Genomic DNA, 13,254 nt, shown 5'->3' with positions numbered 1-13,254 from the left:
GCTTCTGGCATTTCCTATAAGTAATAAATTGGGCAAATGCTTCTGGCATAATGTTTATGTAATAATTTAGCCCATAATGCTTCTAGCATAAGGAATTATAATGGCAACTTCAAATTTGTGTAACCAAAAATTAAGCCCATAATTCGCGTAATATACGATATTAAAATGTAGTAATAAAGGATACATTGTGAAATTATTATGGCAATTGTTTTGGATAAATGTCAATCAAAACCAAAACATGAATTGATCAAATTGATCAATCGCCAATTAAATGGCGTTGAATCTGCTACTGGCAGTATTAATATTAAATGATGTTGATATATACCAGCTTTCCATAATGGCATAGTGGAAAGGGTATTGGGATGTGGTACACTATACCTGGGTTTGAATCCCAGAAATGGCAAAATCCCTAATTTTTTGGACCAAATGGAGGCAGATTGCTTGTTATTGTTATTTGGCACTACTGGACCAAATGGAGGCAAATTGATGCGTTCCATTAAACAATTTTTTTTGGAAAACATTACTTGATGAAGAACAGATGAATCTTTAGCTTATTTGTGCAGAACTGAGAAAGGTTGTCTTCTCAGCCAATCCAAGAGGTTGTTTGTGATTCAGATCCTAAACCAGATTAAACGATGATCCTCCTTTGGTTGATCAACAATTTCAGAGTTTTTCGTGCTATAACGTGTTGTAAAACATAAAGTGAAAGAATTTGAGAGAGAGAGAGAGAGTTTAGACACAGAGTATGGAATGTGTCTATTCATCTCACTATGAGGAAGTTTATATAGAGTACATGGTGTACACAAAAAGGTAACGTTTAATAGCAACGTCATTTACTCCCACATACAATTCTATCAATCATCAATCTCTAGGGATAGACACCTATTACTCAACATCTATTTACATGATTTATCCATAATTATTTACAACACCAACAAACTTTTTCCCACCACAAAGGTTGTCGGAAAACTTTTTATACGACATATTTTTCGACCAACACCTTCGTTGGAATAAATATTTCCAATTAATGTTGGATCATAATTCATATATATATATATATATACGGAGCGGTTCCAAAGAGGGCGTCCGCATTGTTGTTAAAGTGCGGACGTCGACACAGCAGCCTCGATCAAGCTTCGACGGCGAGGCGCAGCTTGCCGGACGGAGGCCAGGGGTAGGACGGACCGGTCTGCAGTTGGGTGGAGTCGCCGGCGACGAGGTTGCAGCTCTGCCCAGAAAGTTGCAGTTGCAGGTCGAGTCGCTGCCCAGAACCTGCAACCTCGACCTCCTCCGACCGCATCAGAACCGGCCTGTATATATATATATATATATACAGCAAGGTTCCAAAGAGGACGTCCTTGCTATACATAATCTGCGGATGGGTCAATCTCTGCCGTTCGTTTCAACCAACGGCTCAGATGCAAATCTCTATTAATAAAGAGATAGAAAGATAAAGAGAGGAGGAAGAGTGAGGCGATTTCCAATCTGAAACTGAAAGAGACGACTGATTCGAGAGAGAGGGAAGAACATGGCGAATCAAGGCGGTTCTTGGATTTTGATTTGAGGAAGAGCATGGGGACGGGAAGAGAACGAACAATGCGAATCTCGGTTCTTGGGTTCATCTGAGAAGAACACAAATCTGGGTATATATTTTTTTTTTTTTTTTTAATAATTTCTTCTGATCGATTACACCGCTTTCATCTTTCGCTTCTGGGTTTTTTCGCTCCATAGAGACAGATAGCGAGAGCGAAGAGAGCAAAGGAAGAAGGGAAAGAAGAAGACATTCAGGAGAAGACAGAAAAGAGAAGGTAAGCCTGAATTTCGGTGCATGCAATTCTGGGTGGTGCCTATGAATGTGGGTATGGGGGTTTATCTATCTGGGTTTGGTTTGCAATTTGATCCACCTCACCGCAAACTGAAGCTATTTTTTTTTTATTAAAAATAGAAATTCCCTTTTTTTTTATTAAAAAAAGAAATCCCCCTTCTTTATCTTGCTATTCTAGTTGGCAATTTTCTTTAGGTCCATCTCCCAACACCTTACTACTTGGTGCTTATGGTTGGAATTATTTGTGTTTAACAGAGACAAAAGATTGGGTAGGAATGAAGGAAAGGGACACCGAGGCAGAGCCATTAAACCTTTGATGCAGTTGATTTTGGATAACAATCATTTAGATAGTGAATTAGTAATTGGCAATTTTTTCGACAAAGGAATCTGCTCTTGTAATACCATTATTATTCTTTTACAGCATCTATAGGCTATAATTTTCCTCAATTAAGTTGAAGTGAAACTGTACGTATGATTAGTCAAAGCTCAGTTTTGTATTAATCTCTACTTTCTACCTTAACAATCAAAACTTGGATTGGTGCTTTTAATGTAGATTATCTGCTCGCAGCCCGAATGCGTTTTAAAGATAACAATTGAACTCTTCCAAATGAACAACATTAGTGTAAATAGTTGGTATTAAAGTGTAAATAGTTGGTCTCTTTGATTCTGCAGATCTGTATATATATATATATAGAGAGAGAGAATGGAGTGTTGGTATTAAAGTGTAAATAGTTGAACTTAGTGTTTGATTCTGCAGGTTTTGTGGTCTCTTTGACTCTGCAGTTTATGGCTAGTCAAAAGTTGGATTCTGCAGGTTTTGGAAGTGTTTGATTCATCAGTGCGAATATAACTGTTCCCACATTTTTATGTAAAGATTGAGCCTTTAGCTTCATTTTGATATTGGGTTTTGCTATTACCATGTTTGTCACACTTTCTGGAATCAAGTTTATGTTTTCGCTGCTAAGGCTTGGAATTGTCAACAGCATATATCATAGCATAGCATCAACTTTGTGTATTTTAATTTGAAGGCTTTTATTTCTGTCTAATTGTTGGGTTTTGAAGTGGATAGTTTTTCTTATTTTAATCTTATAGCTTTTTGCTTATTAAATTATAGGTGTGTTCAATTTTGGTGGTGACTTGATTTGTTGGTTTGTATTGAAATACTGTGTATCTGCATATTGGAACAAAGTAGTGGAGATACTCTGATTTTGGTCCAAAAGGAGTAGTTGCCCTTATTCGTCTTTCTGGAACAGCAGGGACGGTGGATGTCTGTTACAAGAAGATCATGGCATTGTCCATGAAGGTAGTACGTTGACATCTTTAAAGATCTGTTCATGTTATCTTCCATTTAAGTATTTGCAAAGCATTTCGGTATTTGACTTTGATTTTCTTTTCTTCATTGTTTGATTCTGCAGTTTTTGTGGAAATAATATGCTAGAAGCCTAGAAGGTGATCTACTAGAAGATTCTGCAGGTTTTGGATGCCATTTTGCATCTTGTCAGAGTTGTTTTGGATGCCATTTTGCATCATGCCATTCTGCAGGTTATATGGCAGAGTTGTTCATAGTATTGTTGGAATATTGTTGGAATAGTGGCTAGTCAAAAGTTGCTGATATGTAATGATTCCAGAAAATGAATGTAATTGTAATGATTCCAGAAAATGAATGTAATTGTAATGATTCCAGACAATGAATGTAATTGTAGTGATTCCAGAAAATGAATGTAATTGTTTCATTCCTTCTATAATACTGTATAGTACAACAAATGAAATTCTGCAGCATAGCAAGAGCAAAGCTATGTGCACATTACATTCAGAAGTAATAAGCTTTACTGTGATTCCAGAAAAATTCCAGAAAATGCACATTACATTCAGAAGTAATATATACACTGTGATTCCAGAAAATGCACATTACATTCACATTACATTTAGTGTTTACTACTACAAACATTCCACAAATGAACACAGTTTTCCTCTCCCACAGCCAATACATTATGCAGCAACCAATCCACCTGCCTCAAATAGAAATCGTCACTCATTGCCGGTGCATCCCAAGCTTGAAGAATCAAACACATCACAAAATTCATAACAATATTCACCAATAACAGCAACAATATCGAAACCAGCGTAGAAGCTAATCAATCAAGCCAATAGCCAACTTGAAATCATCTTGCAAATCCAAAACCAGAAAAATCACACACACTAGATCAGTATCCTAAAAGCTCTATTGAAATTTCATGTGCTTCTAACAAATAAATGACTTTTACATAACTATAAGCTCTCTCAAAACTGGACCTTAATGCACGGTTTTGGCAACTGTTCTAATAACACTTCAATGGATCACTAGAAAACTCAAAACAAGTGGTCCATCTAGTACTCTTGAAAAATGTAGTCAAATTGGGGCCAGCCAAGGCCATAAGGCTAATGCACATTCAACTGCGAATTCGAGGGATTAACGACAAGCTAGCAGGTAACTAACTGATAGTGTCAAGGCTTGTAACTAATAGATGTACTTTAACAGCATGGAAACCAACCCAGGAACTATTTTTTCAAAAGTTCTTTTAATAAAGTCAAACAACATCCTTCAACTAGACTCTCAGATAAAGTCATCTATTGCCTGGATCAAGGAATCAATGTCTGTGATTCTCGAACTTGATCAAGATGCTTATATGATTCTCATCGGAAGCATATATGATTCTGCCTCACATGAGGAAATGTATTTATGTATATGAGAATTATATAACAACATTTTTTTTTTTCGTCTGATGCATATATGATTCTCATATACATATCTTTTTAAACTGCTTAAATCAATAGAACCAGAATATAGGAACAAACAAGAAAACCAGGGGCAAATAAGAATATGCTCATCAGAGGAAACCAGAGTATAGGAATAGGGCAAAATACAACTAAACAAAAAATCTAAGTAGGTACGCATTTAGGAAATCATAGAGAAAAAACCAGAGAAAACCTTTTTCAATTGAGCCTCAAGATCATCCCTTTGTCTTTCAAGCTCTGCAACCTCAGCTTCTATTTCCTTCTCTCTTTCACCCACTTCACTAGCTTTAGACGCACGAACTTTTAGAGCTTCCTCCTTTTGGATTCTGTACAACCATATAATGAAAAATAGCACTTAAAACATGAGCAGGAACAAAACCAATCCTCAAAATTGATTGGATAGAACATGTCACTGTTTACAATCAAAGATGTTTGCAAATATGTTTAAATAAGCTTGAACTCTTCTTCTAGAGCCATTACAATCTCCCATTATCCAAGCTATCTAAGCCCAAATCTTTTTCGAAATGTGCATCAGGAGTCACCTGTAGATAATTGCAGAAAAGTCAGTAATCCCAAAAACAAAATCAGTAATCCCAAATCAGTAATCCCAAAATCAGTAATCCCAAAAACAAAATCAATAATCCCAAATACAAATCAGTAATCCCAAATACAAATCAGTAATCCCAAAAACAAAATCAGTAATCCCAAATACAAATCAGTAATCCCAAAATTAGTAATCCCAAATCAGTAATCTCAAATCTCGAAACAAAAAAGAAACCCAGAAACATAAAGAAGAAAAGTCCCAAATATGGAAAAAAAACCCTAAATTTTGTAATTGGAAATCAAACAAATCAGAAAAGAGAGAGAATCCATACTCTAGATGTGTTTCTCTGCTTCCAAGTCTCCAACTTTTGGCGCGAAAACTCCAAGGGATTACTGACCATAAGAGAGCTACAATTTTCATGAGAGAAAGGAAAAAAGAAAGCTTCGGTTGCAACAATCGTGCAACCTGAGATGAGTTTCTAGTATTTAATTGGAGACGAGAAGACCAGTGTTTTGGGTGGAGACGAGATGGAGAACCAGAGACGACTTTGGTTGTATCGAAGTGGAGAGCGTACAGTTCGTCTGAGTTTTCTACTTCGACCCGCGTTGGTTTGGTTTTTGGGAAGAGATCGATCTGAGCCATTGAATTTCATTTAAAGCAACGGACGGCTGTGCGTGACCCATCCGCAGATTTTGTATAGCAAGGACGTCCTCTTTGGATCCTTGCTGTATATATATATATATATATATATATATATATATACAGGGCCCTTCTAGTGAGAGATCCATTTTTTTGGTCTTTTCTAGGGATAGGGCATTTGACCAACTTGTCGATCATATTTTGACATCTCGACCGTTTAGTTTTTAGGTTCTAATGTGTAGATCATTTCTGCAAATTTTCAGCCAAATTGATTATCGTTAAGGCATTTAAAATTGCGATTTAAAATTATAAGTATGAACGGTTCAAGTTTGACAGATTTGGTTCGTCCATTGATTTAATCTAGTTTGATATCTTAACGATAATCAATTTGGCTGAAAATTTGCAGAAATGATCTACACATTATGACCTAAAAACTAAACGGTTGAAATGTCAAAATATGATCGAAAAGTTGGTCAAATGCCCGATCCCTAGAAAAGACCAAAAAAGGGATCCCATAGTGGAAGGGCCCCCGGTATATATATATATTTGTGCCCTAAAACATGAAAATTACTTGTTCTAAAAGTCTAATTTAGTGCTGACTAATCTAATCCCATGTTTGTAGAAAATCTTAACAAGAGGAGAAAAAAAATGAAATTTTGGTGAATTTTCCATGCACCACCACTTTTGGTGGCATAAGTACTTCGTGAAGCAATCCTAGAAAAATATAAGTTTTAATGGAGCAACGAAGTAAAGTACAGATGCTAAGGATGCAGTTTGGTAATTCTTTTGGCCGGAAATTACAAGGGAAGTCCACAGAAATCGTTGTGCAAAATAGTTGTTGCAAAGCAGAAAACTACAGTTTAGAATCAGCTTATCCTTATCGGGAACAGTTTTGGAGAACTTTTCTTGCAATATTCCAAGTGGACTCTTGCAGAAAGGGCTGGCATTCCTTGAAGACATGATGTTTTAATACAACATGAGCCTAAGAACTAGTCAGAAAAGTCATCAAGGAAGCGGGAATTAATGCTCAAAATAGGCTTCCCAAGAAGGCAGAAACCTTCAGCTTTTCACGAAGCTTTTTGGGAGATCTTTTCCGGCGACTTACTTGGATTTTTTCTCGAAGGTTGTTGATCAATCTAGAAGACATGATGTCATAGAGTATGTAGGAGTCGAGAACCATCCAAAAACATAGCAATAGCAAGTCAAACCAAGTCCAAGGAGGAAGCTTCAGAAGCAGAAAACGAATCGTATTCAAATAAGGGTAACCATCGGCGTCTAGCAGCGGAGTTTGGGTCTCCGGAGAAGTAGCCATCGGCGTTGGGGGCTGTGAAATGAAAGAGAAATTGCGTACTCAGATATGCAAACATTTGTTGTGCCATGTTCTTCTTAAACTAGGTCTATTTAACTCCATTCCTTTTTGGAGTTACCCACCATGTTGGATGGTTTATTTAATCCGCCAAACAGTATCAATCAAGATCAAAATCAAATGGAAAGGAATCTTTCCTGACAAGACAAGGAACGGTAGTACGTGTTTATGGGAGAACAATATTAAGCACAATTGATTTACACATTCACTTTTTAGATTTACTACAAAAGACGTGATGACACTGTATTTTGTGGTGATTATAACGATTCATATTTGTGTTGATATTGTACTAGCCCTATTATAAATGTAAGATTTTGCAAAATACATGTAGGCCAACAATCCTACTGCACTGAGTGCTGCTAGTAACCAGTAAAAGTAATCAAGATGTGCAAGATTCAGGTTATCGGAAAACCAGCTAGTGTGGCCTCCCCAACTGGTTGCTTCCTCAATAATAGAGATAAGAAAGCTGCTCAGAAAGTTTCCCACACCAAATATACTGAGGTAGAGGGCAAGTCCGATGCTTCTTAATTCAGTTGGTACCTGATCGTAGAAGAACTCTTGTAGACCAACCATGGTGAAAACATCGGCTAGTCCATACAAAAAGTACTGAGGAACCAACCACCAAATACTCATTGGAATTGTGGCACTTGGCAGATCAACCAGATCATAATCTTTCGCAGTTTGGAGCCTTTTTATCTCAACTAAAGCTACAACGACCATAGATATGATAGAGAAAAACATCCCAGTTCCAATTCTTTGTAGCATTAATTGTAATGCCAGAGGTTTTTCTGGTGAAAGCTCTTGCCATTGGAACAAAAATGCGGTCATAAATGGGTATGATCATCAATATGGTAAGGCTGATAAATGACTGAAGTGAAGCAGCGGGTATGTCAAAACCGGGAACAATAGTTCTGTCCATGGTGGCACCTTGCTTGGTGAAGAAAGTAGTGGACTGTGCATATACAATAGCATATGGCAAGCATGTAGCCCATATTGGAAACAGCCTAAGAACACCCTTTGCTTCCTCAACATCAGCGATGGTACACACCTTCCTGTTTTTCTCCAAATCATCTGGTGCAAGCAAGGCTTTGTTGAGGAACCTGCAAATTAAAAGAAAAAGAATTTAAAATGAGCTTCAAAAATGCTTTGGTCAAGTGTTTAAGCTTATGAGATCAATCAAAGTTTCCAATTGTCAGCGACATGAAGAATAAAGATTTACATTATAAGGGAAATATACTAAAGTGGAGTGCATAACTTTAGTACAGCAAATAATAGGAGTATCTTTAGTTGGAATGATAGCTTTTCCCAATAAATAGAGTCACTTTACGAGACATAACCCAGAGTTCCATTAAATGGCGAAGTTCCCGTAAGTATATATAGTATAACTCATGCACTGAATCAAAATAACTCTTGCTGAACCAACTAAAACCACAATTACTGCAGCACTGGTTAAAAAAGTGCATTTATAAATTCTAAAAGGCCCTTGTTACACAACAACAAATACGCATAGCGGTATAAATGACAGATTTTTCACCCAGTGTACCTCAATCCCAACTATTATATGTCTGAGTACGAACTAATTAGCATACATCAGAACCAAAAAAAAAAAAAAAACTGGGATTCATATTAGATAATAAGAAGAAATATGACAATCTTCGTTATTTGTAGAACTGATATGGACAGGAGCCAAATGGGAGATATAAACACTTGATAAGAACCTTCATCTATCAAATAATTTTAAAGTCAGGACTCAGAAGAGTCGTGCAAGATAAAATGGGCTTCATATGTATCAAACTCTTTAATTGAATCTTTCTCCTAGTTTACTCCCCATTTTCTTTAATCTAAACCTATGCATATAAGATGCTTACTTGAATTGTTCAAAACTTTGATCAGGCAAGGTTCCACGGGATTCCTCTTCAGAAGCTACTGCTAAAGGACTAGTTCGCCGGTTCCTTAATGCAGCAACAAAAACCTCGCCAATTCTCACAAATGGGCTTTCCTCCTCCCCTTTGATGCTATACCGGTATGTCCTAGTTCCACCGACAAAAATAATCAGTGCAAGGACCATCACAACACAAGGAATTCCAAACCCCAGACCCCAGCTTAGATTGTCCTGTATGTAGACCAATATTGAGACTGTGAATAGCGAGCCTGCACAGATACCAAAGTACCACCAATTGAAGAATGAGCTTTTCGCTTTGCACTCCTCTGGATCTTGTCCATCAAACTGATCTGCCCCGAAAGCCTGAACACAGGGCTTGTGTCCACCTTGCCCAACTGCTGCTAGATATAGAGAGAAGAAGAATAACACTATTTGAAGCTGAGAAAAAGGAAGAACGGCCGACACGGTCAACAAGCCGAGTCCCTGTTCCAATTCAGGTCAAGAACAATAATGTTCAAACATAGCAAGATGTAGAAAACAATACTAAAACTGGCACTCATAATCATTTGTAACATGCTCCTTCCATCAGAAGGTAAAGTGAAATATAGATCAAATCTGCAGTATTTTTTAGTACACCTGGTAAAACCAGAATTCAGTTTAGACCAGGCCAAAAGGTAACACCTGGGAAAACCATGACTTGGTTCATGAGAAGTGTACATTAAAAGTAGTTTGTGACACGAATACTTCTGTTTTCCGAACTAAACTACTGTGATAATATTTCTCCCTGTCAGCCAGACAGCCATAATTCCGTTGTAATTTAGACAGGACAAGGCGTCTCAGTTCAACCTCCTAGTCCTACGCGAAGAAAACCAAAGTTTTTTTAGTACACAAGCAGTCACCAGCGACAGCAGAGTTTCCCCTGCAGCTCCACTAACTCGGCTCAGCTTTCCCTCCTGAGAATCTGGTAATTAATGGCTTCACATCAAGTTGTGCATGTATCCCTTAATTGTAAAATGATGTATGATGGAAATGGAGACAAAACCTCGCTCATTTTGACATCTTAAACAGCCCATATACATGCAAATAACATCACTTCAACTAAGTTCCATTTCTAGGATTTCGGATTTCGGAATTCTCTTCTCATCCATGACAAAGCAGCTAGTTGCTAGGCTGGCTAGTGTTCTTTCTAAGGATCGCATTGCTTTTCAATACGAGAATGTTTCCAGAAATCAAGTTCCATGCAACAAGACAAAAAAAAAAAAAAAAAAAAAAAGCATGCCATAGACTCAGACCATCCAACCTTCTGGAAACGGATCATCTAGAAGCGGGTCGGGTCAGCAGATAAGTCAAATTACAAAGCTAACCCGCATTGACTTTAAGCATGTTCACCTAGTGCAAAATAAATAATAGAGCGGAAAAAAGAAACAAAAATAAAAATAAAAAATGGGATGAAAGCGACAGACCAAAATGTAGAGGAGAGAAGCAACAATAATAGTGCGATAGCGACCCAGAAAAGAATCCGCCACGAATGCTCCCAACAGAGGAAGCAACTGCGCCGTTCCGGACCATATGTTCACATTCTCCGCCGCCGTTACCGTCGACTGTCCCAACGGTCCCGTCAGAAACGTTATCAGATTCGAGCTTATTCCACTGTAGGCGAACCTCTCCGCAACTTCCACCCCTGAGTCAAATTCAAATGATTCTTTAGCTTCTCAATACTGCAAGTGAAGGCAAGTACGTGATTGTGTTACCTATTATGAAGGATGCGGAACGCCAACCGCCGGAGGTTGATCTGTGGACCTGATGGCCTTTGTAATCAACGGCGCCGTCTACGACGTCGTCTAGGAGTGGAGTTCGGGTCTCCGGAGATTCTTCGAGAGATGTAGCCATTAACTGTGGTCAGGTCGTGTAGAGGGAGATATTCCGTATCCAATTCCAACCTTTTCATGTTCTCCCTTCCACGTTATAGAGTTTATTCTTCACTAATTTCGTTTTCTTGATGACGTCTCGCTTTTGAAGTGACTAAAGTAGTAATTTTTTTTATTTTTATTTTTTATTGGAGTAAAAGTAGTAACTCACTCAGTTCACTTCCCGATTTCGATTTTTTAGTAAAAATTTTGAAAAAGAGAAAAAGGTTGTTCATCTTTCTTTTCGATAGGGACAAAGTTTGAATTGAATTTAGGAGTTTCGAGAAAAGGACATAATTCAATATTTGACAATGAATGCTGGACTTTTAGCAAGGTTTCTCCTAAAGCTGCCAAGAATATTTTGCATCTTTTTGAATTTTTTTCAAAAGCTTCTTGTCAACAGGTAAGTGACCAACTATAGCAAATCTAATCAACAACTAAAGCAATCAAAAAGAATAATTCCTAGTGGGGAGAAAGTTACATTCTCTCTAAGGCCATGTTTGGTTGGTGGAATCTGGGCATTGAGAAAGGAAACACTTTCATTTCCTGCGTTTGGGACAGCCAAGGAAGAGAAAGTGGTTCCCAAAGGAAAAGAAAAAGTGGAGGAAATTGGTTCCTCCCCCCCGGCCCCCTCAGGAATCACTTTCCCAAAGGAAAGGAAAATGTTTCCTTTCCTTTCCACCAACCAAACATGGCCTAAGAGTGTGTTTGGATGAGAGAAAAAATGATGGAGGGGGGTGTATTGTATATGGAATTAGTGGAACTTTTTAAGAAATCTATGAAATTTAAAAGTCTGGGTGTATTCAATATAGACTTTCAGCAGTCCATGAAAGTCTTGGGGTATTCGATTATGATTTTTAAAGACTTTATGAATTCCACCAAAATCTAGGGGTATTCAATTAGGACTTTTAAAACTGAATAAAAGTTCAGAGGTATTCAAAATTTCATTCATACTTATGGAATTAGAAAATCAAGGATAATCATGGATTTTGTAGTGTTAACTATACATTCCAAATTCCAATAATTTTCTAGCCACCAGACCAAAGATTTGAAAAAGTCTATCAAAGACTTTTAATAATATTATTATTATTATTATTTAAATCTATCAAATTTTTCTCTCTACGCGTAAAGAGGTTAGTTATCTATCATCTCTCTTTCTTGTTTCTTCTTATCTTTTCTCTAATCTTTCATGATATCAATATTTTTTGATACCTAACATGTTCATTGTAGTTGTTGAATGTGAAATTTTTTTTTTTGTTCAATTGTGATACTTGGAACCCTAATAGCAATAAAAAATGATTTATGAAACCTTAAGACCCAAATATTGTGGTCTACCCCTAAAACCTTGAATAGTGTTGCTATAAAATACTAGGTTTTGTCTTATTAATTAATTATTCTCATCGATTTGAATTTATCTCATTGTTGAAGGAAAGCTTGAACAATTGAATTTCGATTGATTGATTATAGATCAAGACATTGATCAATATTTTTATGATATATGTTAATAGGTGAAAACAAAATTGATGAGAATAATTAATTAACCATAAGCATCAAGTGATCTATATTGTATCTTTAAGTTGATTGGGAGATTAGAAATGAGAACAAACTAGCTAGACAGAGTAATAATCATTCATTTGAGTCAAGATCTACTATAAGATACTCGACCATTGAAGAGGCAACGAGTTATTATCTTGCTTTACATTTGGATTGCATCGGTTGTGTTCTTTGTTTTTTATTTTTATTTACTAGAAAATCTATAGAAGTCATTCATAATAAAGTATATGGATTTTCAAGAATGAATAAAAAGTCTGTTGCTAAAATCAATGGTTTTAAAAAATCAATAGCAGTCTATCAACTTTTTACAGAGTCTGTGGACTTTTCAAACATTCTGTCAATTAAAAAAAGTCTGCACAAATCCAAATACAATACACCCCCCGGAATTTAATTGAAAGTGAGGATTTCATAATTCCTAAAAGCCAATTCCCTCGTTTGGCATTATTAGATTGGAAATTTTAAATTTCTCTGTGGAAAAAAAACGAAGGAATTCGTTATTTAAATTCCTCACTTCAATTTCCACCAAAATAGGTGTCACTTACGAATTCCTTTACGGTATTCAATTTTTATTTCCAAAACAAGACTTTTTTTCTATTTTATCTTTTTATTTGTTTTAAACTTTCTTAATTTATTACACATTTCAAATCCTAAATTTTTTTTTTTTTGAATCAAAGGCATTTTATAAGATAAGCTGCTCAATTGAGCTTATTACAATCATGGTGGAGAACATCAAGTAAGCACGCTGATGCTTGATACAACCAA

General features: G+C 36.6%; 2 long non-coding RNA genes and 1 pseudogene across 2 annotated transcripts; 1 reads left to right on the top strand and 2 right to left on the bottom strand.

The window, feature by feature from the left end:
* Positions 1–1,787: 1,787 nt before the first annotated feature.
* On the top strand, positions 1,788–3,548 carry LOC133706993 (uncharacterized). Its single transcript, XR_009844860.1, has 3 exons — positions 1,788–1,808; positions 2,081–3,128; positions 3,241–3,548. It is a non-coding gene; the product is annotated as an uncharacterized LOC133706993 (long non-coding RNA).
* A 688-nt stretch (positions 3,549–4,236) lies between these two features.
* Positions 4,237–5,785, bottom strand: LOC133742418 (uncharacterized). The gene is made up of 3 exons (XR_009862575.1): positions 5,476–5,785; positions 5,021–5,142; positions 4,237–4,926 (listed from the first exon to the last, which is right to left on the bottom strand). It is a non-coding gene; the product is annotated as an uncharacterized LOC133742418 (long non-coding RNA).
* A 1,392-nt stretch (positions 5,786–7,177) lies between these two features.
* LOC133743118 (protein NRT1/ PTR FAMILY 5.10-like) lies at positions 7,178–11,008 on the bottom strand (annotated as a pseudogene).
* Between the last annotated feature and the right edge of the window lie 2,246 nt (positions 11,009–13,254).

Source organism: Rosa rugosa, chromosome 4 (genome assembly GCF_958449725.1).
Source record: "Rosa rugosa chromosome 4, drRosRugo1.1, whole genome shotgun sequence".
Lineage (NCBI taxonomy): Eukaryota > Viridiplantae > Streptophyta > Magnoliopsida > Rosales > Rosaceae > Rosa > Rosa rugosa.
The sequence above is the reverse complement of the archived record's forward strand: the minus strand, read 5'-3'. Positions and strand labels throughout refer to the sequence as shown.